This window comes from Rattus norvegicus, chromosome 1 (genome assembly GCF_036323735.1).
Source record: "Rattus norvegicus strain BN/NHsdMcwi chromosome 1, GRCr8, whole genome shotgun sequence".
Classification (NCBI taxonomy): domain Eukaryota; kingdom Metazoa; phylum Chordata; class Mammalia; order Rodentia; family Muridae; genus Rattus; species Rattus norvegicus.
The window spans coordinates 249,309,226-249,322,227 of NC_086019.1; the positions used below are offsets into that span (position 1 = coordinate 249,309,226).

The 13,002-nt window shown below is 42.7% G+C and overlaps 1 long non-coding RNA gene across 1 annotated transcript; it reads left to right on the plus strand.

Annotated features, from left to right (window-relative positions):
* The first annotated feature begins 309 nt into the window (after positions 1-309).
* LOC134485237 (uncharacterized) lies at positions 310-12,434 on the plus strand. Its single transcript, XR_010063263.1, has 2 exons — positions 310-3,998; positions 12,282-12,434. It is a non-coding gene; the product is annotated as an uncharacterized LOC134485237 (long non-coding RNA).
* Positions 12,435-13,002: the final 568 nt, after the last annotated feature.

Here is a 13,002-nt window from a genome sequence, read left to right on the forward strand (position 1 = left end):
CCACAGGAAATGTACCCCGATATCAGAGCCTGACCTCTGCTGCTCCCTCAGACTTACTAAGGTGAATAAATGCTCCACGGTGCAAACTGTCTATGTGTTCAGAGCTCCTGGGAGTCTACTGTTGTGCTTTGTCACATGAAGCAACCATGTTCTCGTTCTCTTTGTCCCAGTAATGACCTCATGCTGAGAACAGTCTGTAGCTTTGACTGGCACCTGGATTTGGAGGAAACAAAAGAAAACAAAAGCAGGAGGGGGGAGGCAGAGGAGGGGGCGGGGGGGGTGTAAAATTGTCAGATGTGATGAGTTCATTCAGAAAGGCCTCAGAATTTTAATTCACCAATCCTCATCTCTGCCGGAGCTCTCTGCGTCCTTAAGGAGCTGACCTTATTTTTATACCATACCTAGAGTTTATTAGACATTTTAGCACATGCAGAAGAGGAGATGCCATGCAGTTACTTTAATATTTAACCATCGTAAGGTCATACATATGTGGCTAAGCCAGCCTAGATCATGGACCGGTGACCCAAAATGACAAGAGAACATCTTTTAAAAGTGAAATGGGAGGGCAAGGGAAGGAAGAACACTCTTATTTTTGCAGTGGGTAGGAAGTGTGACAAAGCTGCTCTAAATGAAGTTAGCCAAGGACTAGAGAAACGAAGCCCTCACTCTGGAGAGGAGGGCAGTTATATCCAGGGGCTGGGGGTGGGTTCGGAATCACTGGTTCCTGTCCACTTGCTTTTTCTGTGGTTTGATGACTTGAGGGACACATTTCCCTTTTACACCTGAGCTGACTTCATGCCTTTGAGAGGCTGGGTCACCCTCAATCCATGTTCACCCTCGGGCTCGGAGGACACTCCATATCCTTTTCTTCTTAAGCTACGTGGGGCTGGTTTATGTTACCTGTACCTCAGAGTCTTAACTAAGACTGCTGCTTTCGTGACAGACAGGTCTAGCGGGGCCTGCGGAAAGGTACCTCCCCAAGCGCAGAGGAAGAGAGAGAATGGCTGGAGATGAAGGGGGCCTCAGCTTTATTAGATAATGAGCCCTCGCAGAAGGGGAAATTGGAGCTTCTGGATTTGGGTCACACAACCCCACATGGGAGGAGCTTCAGGTGCATCTAAGATGTCACCTGAATATCTGCCTAAGCCAAGCTGTTTCTGACTTTAACCAAAGCAGGAACGTGAGTGCCCCCAAATGGCATCCAAAGACCGGGGTTGGGGGGAGAAGGGGAGATTCCTGTGTTTGCACGTTTTACCTACACTCCGGTCTCCAGGTTTGAAGAAGAGCCTTGAGTTTACACCAGAGAGTAAACAAGAGAGCTATTTGGACGTCACATACCACTTTGCCAGTTTCCGTTTCTCTTCAATTATTTACCTCCTAATTGTCTACAGTGAAACAGAATCTGCAAACAGAATCCAAGATGTGGCCTCCTGAGTGAGCTGAGCCGGGAAAGCTGGAGTTGAGTGAAGTAGTTTGTGCTGGCTGGTTTTCTGTCAACTGGACCCAAGCTAGAGTCATCAGAAAGGAGGAACCCTCACTGAGATAATACCTCCATAAGATCTGGCCATAGGCAAGCTTACGGGGCATTTTCTTACTTAGTGATTAAAGTGGGAGGGCCAAGACCCTTGTGGGTAGGGCCACCTCTGAGCTGGTGATCCTGGGTTCTATAAGAAAGCAGGCTGAGCAAGCCATGAGGAGCGAGCCAGTGAGCAGCATCCCTCCGTGCGCTCCCCATTAGCTCCTGCCTCCGGGTCCTGCCTTGTTCTTGACGTCTCTCAGCGATGGACTGTGATGTGGAAGTGTTAGACAAAGAAACCTTTTCCTTCCCAGTTACTTTTGGTCAAAAGTGTTTAATCAAAGCAATAGAAATCCTGAGACACAGTTGGATATCCTGTGGAGCTGGCACTGGCAGAGACAGAGTCTGAGTGAGAAGAAACCTTAGAGTTCTGGTCCAGTCTCCTCTAAGGTCCAGTGCTTCTGCAGGGCTAGTTACTTTGGGCCATAATCTAGACTATTGCCTCAACTGACTATGCCTGCAAGTGCCCCTAAGTCTTGGTTTCTTCTCTTTAAAAGACAGAATACAAAAGGGCTGGGAGGGAAAGTAAGTCTCTCATTAGAGTGAAAAAAAAAAAGACCTAACACTATGACTAATTTTGTGTTCATTCATGCCAATCACAGAAAAAATATTAATAGCCATGAAAACAAGGAAAATGTCCTAAAGTAGAAGACTTAGAAAAACAATGACACGAATCTAATCCACTGTAGTCTCGCTGCTTGTACTGGTTACTCTCCTCCTTGCTGTGACGTACAATAGACAAAGCAACTCAAGGAAGGAGGAAGCCAAAGCTCACAGTTTGACAACACAGCCCATCACTGTGGAGAAGCAATGGTGGCAGGAGCCTGAGGCAGCTGGCCTCTTCATCCACAGTCAGGATGCAGAGAGGAACCAATATTGGCGCTCGACTCATTTTTTTCTTCTTCTTACTCAATTCACAACTCTAATCCAATGATTGTTCTACCTACAGTTAGAATGGTTCTCTCTACTCCAGCTAACTGAATCCAGAAACCCTTCTCTCAGACATAGCTAGAGGTTTGTCTTCTAGATGAGTCTACTTCCTGTCAACAATCAATATTATCCAGCCCGTTGCTCAATAGGAATTTCTCAGGAACATTTTGATATATTTTCTTTTAGTTTTCTCTCTACATAATACCAATGAGAATACTATAATTTTTAAAAACTTTTATTTGTATGGGGGAGGGGCTCATGTTATATCTAGAACGGAGTCAGAGGGTGTTTATCACATGGGTTCTGGGGATCAAACTCAGACTGCAGGCTTGGTTGGCTGGCAAGCTCCTTTACCTGTTGAGCCATCTTGCCGACCTGAGAAGTACTGTATTATTTATAGCCTAGTTTTCCTATTGACAGTTTATAATAAGCTTCTTTTCAGTGTCAATAAATACTTTAGTTTGCTCTCTGTTGCTGTGATAAAACACCATGACCAAAGCCAACTTGGAAAGGAAAGGATTCATTTCATCTTAGGACTCCCCAATCACAATTCATCACTGAGGGAAGTCAGGGCAAGAACTGAGCCAGAGACCATGGAGGAACGCTGCTTACTGGCTTGCCTGGCTACCTTACTTACACAGCCCATTTATCTAGAATGGTACCGCCCACAGTGGACTGGGCCCTCCCATATCAACCAGCAAGTCTGATGGAGGCAATTCCTCAGTTGGGATTTCCTTTTCCTAAGTGACTCTGGTTTGTGTCCAGTGGACAAAACTAACCAGAATAATAAAGGCAAGACTTTTAATGATGAATTATTTCATTATAAGGAGATACACGATCTGAACTCGGTGGATTCCTTTGGTTTCACTTTAAAACGCAGTTTGGGAGCTAGGGAAGATGGTGACAACGACTTAGTCACAAGTTGATGGTGCAAATGAAGAGCAAACCTGAAAACAGCTCTTCCCAGCCCCAGTGACACCCCATCTCCCACCCCACCAGGCAAGAATAGCCCCTGAAAATAAAGTGAGGAAAAGGGAGTGGAGCAGTTAAGGTCTGGGGTGTATTCGAGTGCCTAGGTGAAGGCCACACATGGTCCTAGTAGTGCCATTTGCCACCTTTCTATTCATATTTCCTTCCAATTCTTCTTCTAAGGCATAGGACACCCCCTCCTGCCACCCCTGTTCACATAGCTGAAATCTACAGTATGGAAACCTAGCTTATTTTCATTGATGTAAACTCATACTTCGGGCTTGACTTGTGTAAGTTTAGGGTCAAGGAAAGGAAACATGTGTTAACTGAAAAAGATGAGTTATCCACTTGTCACTTTGGGTCTTATCTACACCAGCAGGGGCAACTTGAAGTTTGCAAGAAAACTGGTCCATGTCTTCCAAAATGGATTTTGGGGTAGAGAATGAAGGAGGAGGCAGACACACCCTGCAAGATGGAGAATGTCACCTCTTTCTTCCTCAGACATCTGGGGGAGGGGACAGGGGTAAGTAAAGGCATGTTGCAGAAAGTCATCGCAGCATCCACACCTGCTTATTATATCAAGTGTCTAGAGACCCCCTAAATAATTAAGATTCAGTTGGCTCCCTCCCAGAGCAGGTGTGGATGAATTTCCAGCCCAGCAGCTCCTCTTACAATGCCGGAGCAGAAATGAGGATCTGATTACTAAAAGGGGGTTTAGTAGTAGCTGTGACCACCTCCTTCAGTCACAGGACTAGCCTCAAAGCTAAGGCACAAGATACTTCTGGGGGAAAGTCTTCAGCCACAGCTTAGTGAAGCCCATGGTCCCTTGTTTAAATCTAGATTCCACAACCATTTCCCATGTGACCTTGAAATTCCTGTTCAACTTTTCCAACTCTCAGTTTCCATATCTATGAGACAAAAATAATGACTTTTCTCAAATTATTGTAGTACCCTACTATGCCATCTGATACATAGTAGCTATGTCCAAGGAAGGGCACTACCTGGTTTCCTAGGAAGGGATGCTTAAACATTAAGAGCAATGTCCAGGGCTCAGGAAAATCTATTCCTTAGAAGTATACATTGTTACATTAAACCAGTGTACCAAGTGCTGGACATGCTATTGAATGCTTCATATAGGATCTTAAAAAACTCGCTTATGAATCAGTATTACAAAAGTTTAGAAATGTAACATAGCATATGGCCTCTGGGTTCCCGTAGAGGAGGGCCCAGGAGCAGCAGGTCCGCTGCGTCTGAGACACCGCCGGAACCTGAAGGGACTGACCGGATAAATAGTTCTCTGCACCCAAATCCTGTGGGAGGGAGAGCTAAACCTTCAGAGAGGCAGACACGCCTGGGAAACCAGAAGAGACTGCACTCTGCACACATTACTGATTCCAGAGGAAAACACCAAACGCCTTCTGGAACCCTGGTGCACGGAAGCTCCTGGAAAGGGCAGCACAGATCTTCCTGGTGGCTGCCGCCTCGGAGAGCTCATAAGAAACACCCCACGAGCAAACTTGAGCCTCGGGACCACAGGTAAGACCAACTTTTCTGCTGCAAGCGACCTGCCTGGTGAACTCAAGACACAGGCCCACAGGAACAGCTGAAGACCTGTAGATAGGAAAAACTACACGCCCGAAAGCAGAACACTCTGTCCCCATAACTGGCTGAAAGAAAACAGGAAAACAGGTCTACAGCACTCCTGAAACACAGGCTTATAGGACAGTCTAGGGACTGTCAGAAATGGCAGAACAAAGTAACACTAGAGATAATCTGATGCCGAGAGGCAAGCGCAGAAACCCAAGCAACAGAAACCAAGATTACATGGCATCATCGGAGCCCAATTCTCCCACCAAAGCAAACACGGAATATCCAAACACACCAGAAAAGCAAGATCTAGTTTCAAAATCATATTTGATCATGATGCTGGAGGACTTCAAGAAAGATGTGAAGAACTCCCTTAGAGAACAAGCAGAAGCCTACAGAGAGGAATCGCAAAAATCCCTAAAAGAATTCCAGGAAAACAGAAATGAACAAGTAGAAGCCCATTAGAGAGGAGTCACAAAAATCCCTGAAAGAATTCCAGGAAAACACAATCAAACAGTTGAAGGAATTAAAAATGGAAATAGAAGCAATCAAGAAAGAACACATGGAAACAACCCTGGATATAGAAAACCAAAAGAAGAGACAAGGAGCTGTAGATACGAGCTTCACCAACAGAATACAAGTGATGGAAGAGAGAATCTCAGGAGCAGAAGATTCCATAGAAATCATCAACTCAACTGTCAAAGATAATGTAAAGCAGAAAAAGCTACTGGTCCAAAACATACAGGAAATCCAGGACTCAATGAGAAGATCAAACCTAAGGATAATAGGTATAGAAGAGAGTGAAGACTCCCAGCTCAAAGGACCAGTAAATATCTTCAACAAAATCATAGAAGAAAACTTCCCTAACCTAAAGAAAGAGATACCCATAAGCATACAAGAAGCCTACAGAACTCCAAATAGATTGGACCGGAAAAGAAACTCCTCCCGTCACATAATAGTCAAAACGCCAAACGCACAAAATAAAGAAAGAATATTAAAAGCAGTAAGGGAAAAAGGTCAAGTAACATATAAAGGCAGACCTATCAGAATCACACCAGACTTTTTGCCAGAGACTATGAAAGCCAGAAGATCGTGGACAGATGTCATACAGAACCTAAGAGAACACAAATGCCAGCCCAGGTTACTATATCCTGCAAAACTCTCAATTAACATAGATGGAGAAACCAAGATATTCCATGACAAAACCAAATTTACACAATATCTTTCTACAAATCCAGCACTACAAAGGATAATAAATGGTAAAGCCCAACATAAGGAGGCAAGCTATACCCTAGAAGAAGCAAGAAACTAATCATCTTGGAAACAAAACAAAGAGAAGAAAAGCACACAAATATAACCTCATATCCAAATATGAATATAACAGGAAGCAATAATCACTATTCCTTAATATCTCTCAACATCAATGGCCTCAAATCCCCAATAAAAAGACAGAGATTAACAAACTGGATACGCAACGAGGACCCTGCATTCTGCTGCCTACAGGAAACACACCTCAGAGACAAAGACAGACACTACCTCAGAGTGAAAGGCTGGAAAACAACTTTCCAAGCAAATGGTCGGAAGAAGCAAGCTGGAGTAGCCATTCTAATATCAAATAAAATCAATTTTCAACTAAAAGTCGTCAAAAAAGATAAGGAAGGACATTTCATATTCATCAAAGGAAAAAATCCACCAAGATGAACTCTCAATCCTAAATATCTATGCCCCAAATACAAGGGCACTTACATACATAAAAGAAACCTTACTAAAGCTCAAAACACACATTGCACCTCACACAATAATAGTAGGAGATTTCAACACCCCACTCTCATGAATGGACAGGTCATGGAAACAGAAATTAAACAGAGACGTAGACAGACTAAGAGAAGTCATGAACCAAATGGACTTAACAGATATTTATAGAACATTCTATCCTAAAGCAAAAGGATATACCTTCTTCTCAGCTCCTCATGGTACTTTCTCCAAAATTGACCATATAATTGGTCAAAAAATGGGCCTCAACAGGTACAGAAAGATAGAAATAATCCCATGCGTGCTATCAGACCACCACGGCCTAAAGCTGGTCTTCAATAACAATAAGGGAAGAATGCCCACATATACGTGGAAATTGAACAATGCTCTACTCAATGATAACCTGGTCAAGGAAGAAATAAAGAAAGAAATTAAAGACTTTTTAGAATTTAATGAACATGAAGGTACAACATACCCAAACTTATGGGACACAATGAAAGCTGTGCTAAGAGGAAAACTCACAGCGCTGATTGCCTGCAGAAAGAAACAGGAAAGAGCATATGTCACCAGCTTGACAACACACCTAAAAGCTCTAGAACAAAAAGAAGCAAATACACCCAGGAGGAGTAGAAGGCAGGAAATAATCAAACTCAGAGCTGAAATCAACCAAGTAGAAACAAAAAGGACCATAGAAAGAATCAACAGAACCAAAAGTTGGTTCTTTGAGAAAATCAACAAGATAGATAAACCCTTAGCCAGACTAACGAGAGGACACAGAGAGTGTGTCCAAATTAAAATCAGAAATGAAAAGGGAGACATAACTACAGATTCAGAGGAAAATCAAAAAATCATCAGATCTTACTATAAAAGCCTATATTCAACAAAACTTGAAAATCTGCAGGAAATGGACAATTTCCTAGACAAATATCAGGTACCGAAGTTAAATCAGGAACAGAAAAAACAGTTAAACAACCCCATAACTCCTAAGGAAATAGAAGCAGTCATTAAAGGTCTCCCAACCAAAAAGAGCCCAGGTCCAGACGGGTTTAGTGCAGAATTCTATCAGACCTTCATAGAAGACCTCATACCAATATTATCCAAACTATTCCACAAAATTGAAACAGATGGAGTGCTACCGAATTCCTTCTATGAAGCCACAATTACTCTTATACCTAAACCACACAAAGACCCAACAAAGAAAGAGAACTTCAGACCAATTTCCCTTATGAATATCGACGCAAAAATACTCAGTAAAATTCTGGCAAACCGAATCCAAGAGCACATCAAAACAATCATCCACCATGATCAAGTAGGCTTCATCCCAGGCATGCAGGGATGGTTTAATATACGGAAAACCATCAACGTGATCCATTATATAAACAAACTGAAAGAACAAAACCACATGATCATTTCATTAGATGCTGAGAAAGCATTTGACAAAATTCAACACCCCTTCATGATAAAAGTCCTGGAAAGAATAGGAATTCAAGGGGGCCGGGGATTTAGCTCAGTGGTAGAGCGCTTACCTAGGAAGCGCAAGGCCCTCGGTTTGGTCCCCAGCTCCGAAAAAAAGAACCACAAAAAAAAAAAAAAGAATAGGAATTCAAGGCCCATACCTATACATAGTAAAAGCCATATACAGCAAACCAGTTGCTAACATTAAACTAAATGGAGAGAAACTTGAAGCAATCCCACTAAAATCAGGGACTAGACAAGGCTGCCCAGTCTCTCCCTACTTATTCAATATAGTTCTTGAAGTTCTAGCCAGAGAAATCAGACAACAAAAGGAGGTCAAGGGGATACAGATCGGAAAAGAAGAAGTCAAAATATCACTATTTGCAGATGATATAATAGTATATTTAAGTGATCCCAAATGTTCCACCAGAGAACTACTAAAGCTGATAAACAACTTCAGCAAAGTGGCTGGGTATAAAATTAACTCAAATAAATCAGTAGCCTTCCTCTACACAAAAGAGAAACAAGCCAAGAAAGAAATTAGGGAAACAACACCCTTCATTATAGATCCAAATAATATAAAGTACCTCGGTGTGACTTTAACCAAGCAAGTAAAAGATCTGAACAATAAGAACTTCAAGACTCTGAAGAAAGAAATTGAAGAAGACCTCAGAAGATGGAAAGATCTCCCATGCTCATGGATTGGCAGGATTAATATAGTAAAAATGGCCATTCTACCAAAAGCGATCTACAGATTCAATGCAATCCCCATCAAAATACCAATCCAATTCTTCAAAGAGTTAGACAGAACAATTTGCAAATTCATCTGGAATAACAAAAAACCCAGGATAGCTAAAACTATCCTCAACAATAAAAGGACTTCAGGGGGAATCACTATCCCTGAACTCAAGCACTATTACAGAGCAATAGTGATAAAAAACTGCATGGTATTGGTACAGAGACAGACAGATAGACCAATGGAACAGAATTGAAGACCCAGAAATGAACCCACACACCTATGGGCACTTGATTTTTGACAAAGGAGCCAAAACCATCAAATGAAAAAAAGATAGCATTTTCAGCAAATGGTGCTGGTTCAACTGGAGGTCAGCATGTAGAAGAATGCAGATCGATCTATTCTTATCACCCTGTACAAAGCTTAAGTCCAAGTGGATAAAGGACCTCCACATCAAACCAGATACACTCAAACTAATAGAAGAAAAACTAGGGAAGCATCTGGAACACATGGGCACTGGAAAAAATTTCCTGAACAAAACACCAATGGCTTATGCTCTAAGATCAAGAATCGACAAATGGGTTCTCATAAAACTGCAAAGCTTCTGTAAGGCAAAGGACACTGTGGTTAGGACAACACGGCAACCAACAGATTGGGAAAAGATCTTTACCAATCCTACAACAGATAGAGGCCTTATATCCAAAATATACAAAGAACTCAAGAAGTTAGACCGCAGGGAGACAAATAACCCTATCAAAAAATGGGGTTCAGGGCTGGGGATTTAGCTCAGTGGTAGAGCGCTTACCTAGGAAGCGCAAGGCCCTGGGTTCGGTCCCCAGCTCCGACAAAAAGAACCAAAAAAAAATGGGGTTCAGAGCTAAACAAAGAATTCACAGCTGAGGAATGCCGAATGGCTGAGAAACACCTAAAGAAATGTTCAACATCTTTAGTCATAAGGGAAATGCAAATCAAAACAACCCTGAGATTTCACCTCACACCAGTGAGAATGGCTAAGATCAAAAACTCAGGTGACAGCAGATGCTGGTGAGGATGCGGAGAAAGAGGAACACTCCTCCATTGTTGGTGGGATTGCAGACTGGTACAACCATTCTGGAAATCAGTCTGGAGGTTCCTCAGAACATTGGACATTGAACTGCCTGAGAATCCAGCTATACCTCTCTTAGGCATATACCCAAAAGATGCCCCAACATATAAAAAAGACACGTGCTCCACTATGTTCATAGCAGCCTTATTTATAATAGCCAGAAGCTGGAAAGATCCCAGATGCCCTTCAACAGAGGAATGGATACAGAAAATGTGGTACATCTACACAATGGAATATTACTCAGCTATCAAAAACAACGAGTTTATGAAATTCGTAGGCAAATGGTTGGAACTGGAAAATATCATCCTGAGTGAGGTAACCCAATCACAGAAAAACACACATGGTATGTACTCATTGATAAGTGGCTATTAGCCCAAATGCTTGAATTACCCTAGATGCCTAGATCAAATGAAACTCAAGACGGATGATCAAAATGTGAATGCTTCACTCCTTCTTTAAAAGGGGAACAAGAATACCCTTGGCAGGGAAGGGAGAGGCAAAGATTAAAACAGAGACTGAAGGAACACCCATTCAGAGCCTGCCCCACATGTGGCCCATACATATAGAGCCACCCAATTAGACAAGATGGATGAAGCAAAGAAGTGCAGACCGACAGGAGCCAGATGTAGATTGCTCCTGAAAGACACAGCCAGAATACAGCAAATACATAGGCGAATGCCAGCAGCAAACTACTGAACTGAGAACGGGACCCCTGTTGAAGGAATCAGAGAAAGAACTCGAAGAGTTTGAAGGAGCTCGAGACCCCTTATGAACAACAATGCCAAGCAACCAGAGCTTCCAGGGACTAAGCCACTACCTAAGGACTATACATGGACTGACCCTGGACTCTGACCTCATAGGTAGCAATGAACATTCTAGTAAGAGCACCAGTGGAAGGGGAAGCCCTTGGTCCTGCTAAGACTGAACCCCCAGTGAACGTGATTGTTGGGGGGAGGGCGGCAATGGGGGGAGGATGGGGAGGGGAACACCCATAACGAAGGGGAGGGGGAGGGATTAGGGGGATGTTTGCCCGGAAACCGGGAAAGCGAATAACACTCGAAATGTAAATAAGAAACACTGAAGTTAATAAAAAAAAACAAAAAACAAAAAAAACCACATACATACTGCATGTGTCAAAATATCACGTGGTACCTCACATGTATGTATAATTTTTGTTTTTACATGTCAGCTAAAAATTGTTTTCAAATAACAAAAAACCTTTTTTTAAAAAAAAAAAAGAGTTGGGGAAATGACCTAAAAAAAAAAAAAAAAAAGAAATGTAACATAGTTTCTATAGGTTCAGCAGCGAATTAAAAATGGCCCAGGTCTTTCTTTTGTTGGTGAGACAGCCTCTAGATGCAATTTGGTAATTCCTCCCTGAGAAGAATGGGACCTGTGAGACATGATTGTGTTACTGACAGAAAGTTGTCTTGCTCAGGTCCATGGGGCTAGACTGCCCTCTAGTGTTAGAAAGTTCAAGTGGCTCGGGAAACGAGATACAGGCAGCCTCATCCTCACAAGCAAGCCCCAGTGAATCTCCTGACTCAGCTTCCTCCATAGCGCTGGGAATTCAGGCTTAGGTAGCAACATCCTGGTTCGAAAGGTGATTCTAGTCCAAGTCTTCATGCTTATACAGCAAACATTCTTACCACTGACCCCATAGGAGTCCTTTCTAAAACCCAAGGCTTTCAAGACAACCACCCTTCCCAATACACTAGGTGGTGAGCCAAACTATTTATTATTTATTTCTAATAGTCTGAAGCTTGGGAAGTCCAAGGTCCAGGATTCAGTTCTTGGCGGGGGGCTTGCTTCCTGGCTTACAGAAGACAGTCTTTTTTTCCCATTAGTTTTAGCTGGTCCTTCTGTGTTCTTTGGGCCAGTTTGAAGGTATTTGAAGCCCATAAAATCAGTAATGACTAAACATGTGTGTGTGTGTGTGTGTGTGTGTGTGTGTGTGTCTGTCTGTCTGTCTAGGAGGAGTGTCAAAGATGTACTTAGCTTTCAAATGTTCACCCCAAGTCCCCACTCCCCACAACACCTGGGCATAAGTAGATGCCTCGTAGAAGGAACTGAAGCTTTGCAATTTAGCAATGGAAAGTACATCCCCGTTCCTCAATGGGAAACCCTCTGCCACTGTGACCGACCTATTGAATCCGTTATGTTTTGATAAGCTCTGCAGATGCTGCTGAAGACTCTAAAGCTTGAGGAGTCCCAATTTACAGAAACTTCTAGAGAGATAGGACCACAATCCTAATCCAAGCACGTCAGATTGTACCTCCGGACGCCGTCAGTTGTATAAACAAATACAATTATTTTTCTTTATACTCGTTTGAGTTGCACTTCCTGTTACTTGCACATGGAAACACAAGTACAAGAGGACTTCGTTATAACATTGCACAAAATATTACCCCCAAATGAAACAATATCTGTCCTTCTCAGGGTTGTTATTGTTGTGACGAAACACTATAACCAAAAGCAAGTTGGGGAGGAAAGGGTTTATTTGGCTTATACTTTCACACCGGAACTCAGGTGCGGAAGAAACCTGGAGGCAGGTGCTGATGCAGAGGCTACAGAGGGCTGCTGCTTATTGGCTTGCTCTTCCTGTCTTACTCAACCTACTTTCTTATAGGCCCCAGTACCACTAGCTCAGGATAGCACCAGACATGATGGGCTGGGCCCTCCCCCATCAACCACTAATTAAGAAAATGCTATACAGGGTTGCCTGCAGCCCAATCTTATGGACGTGTTTTCTCAATTGAGGCTGCCTGCTCTCTGATGACTCTAGCTTGTGTCAGGTTAACATCAAAACATCCAACACACAAACTTAGGGGCATCAGGGTAATAATGACACAAACACCATCTCATAGTTATACAAAAGGGATTTGATCAACA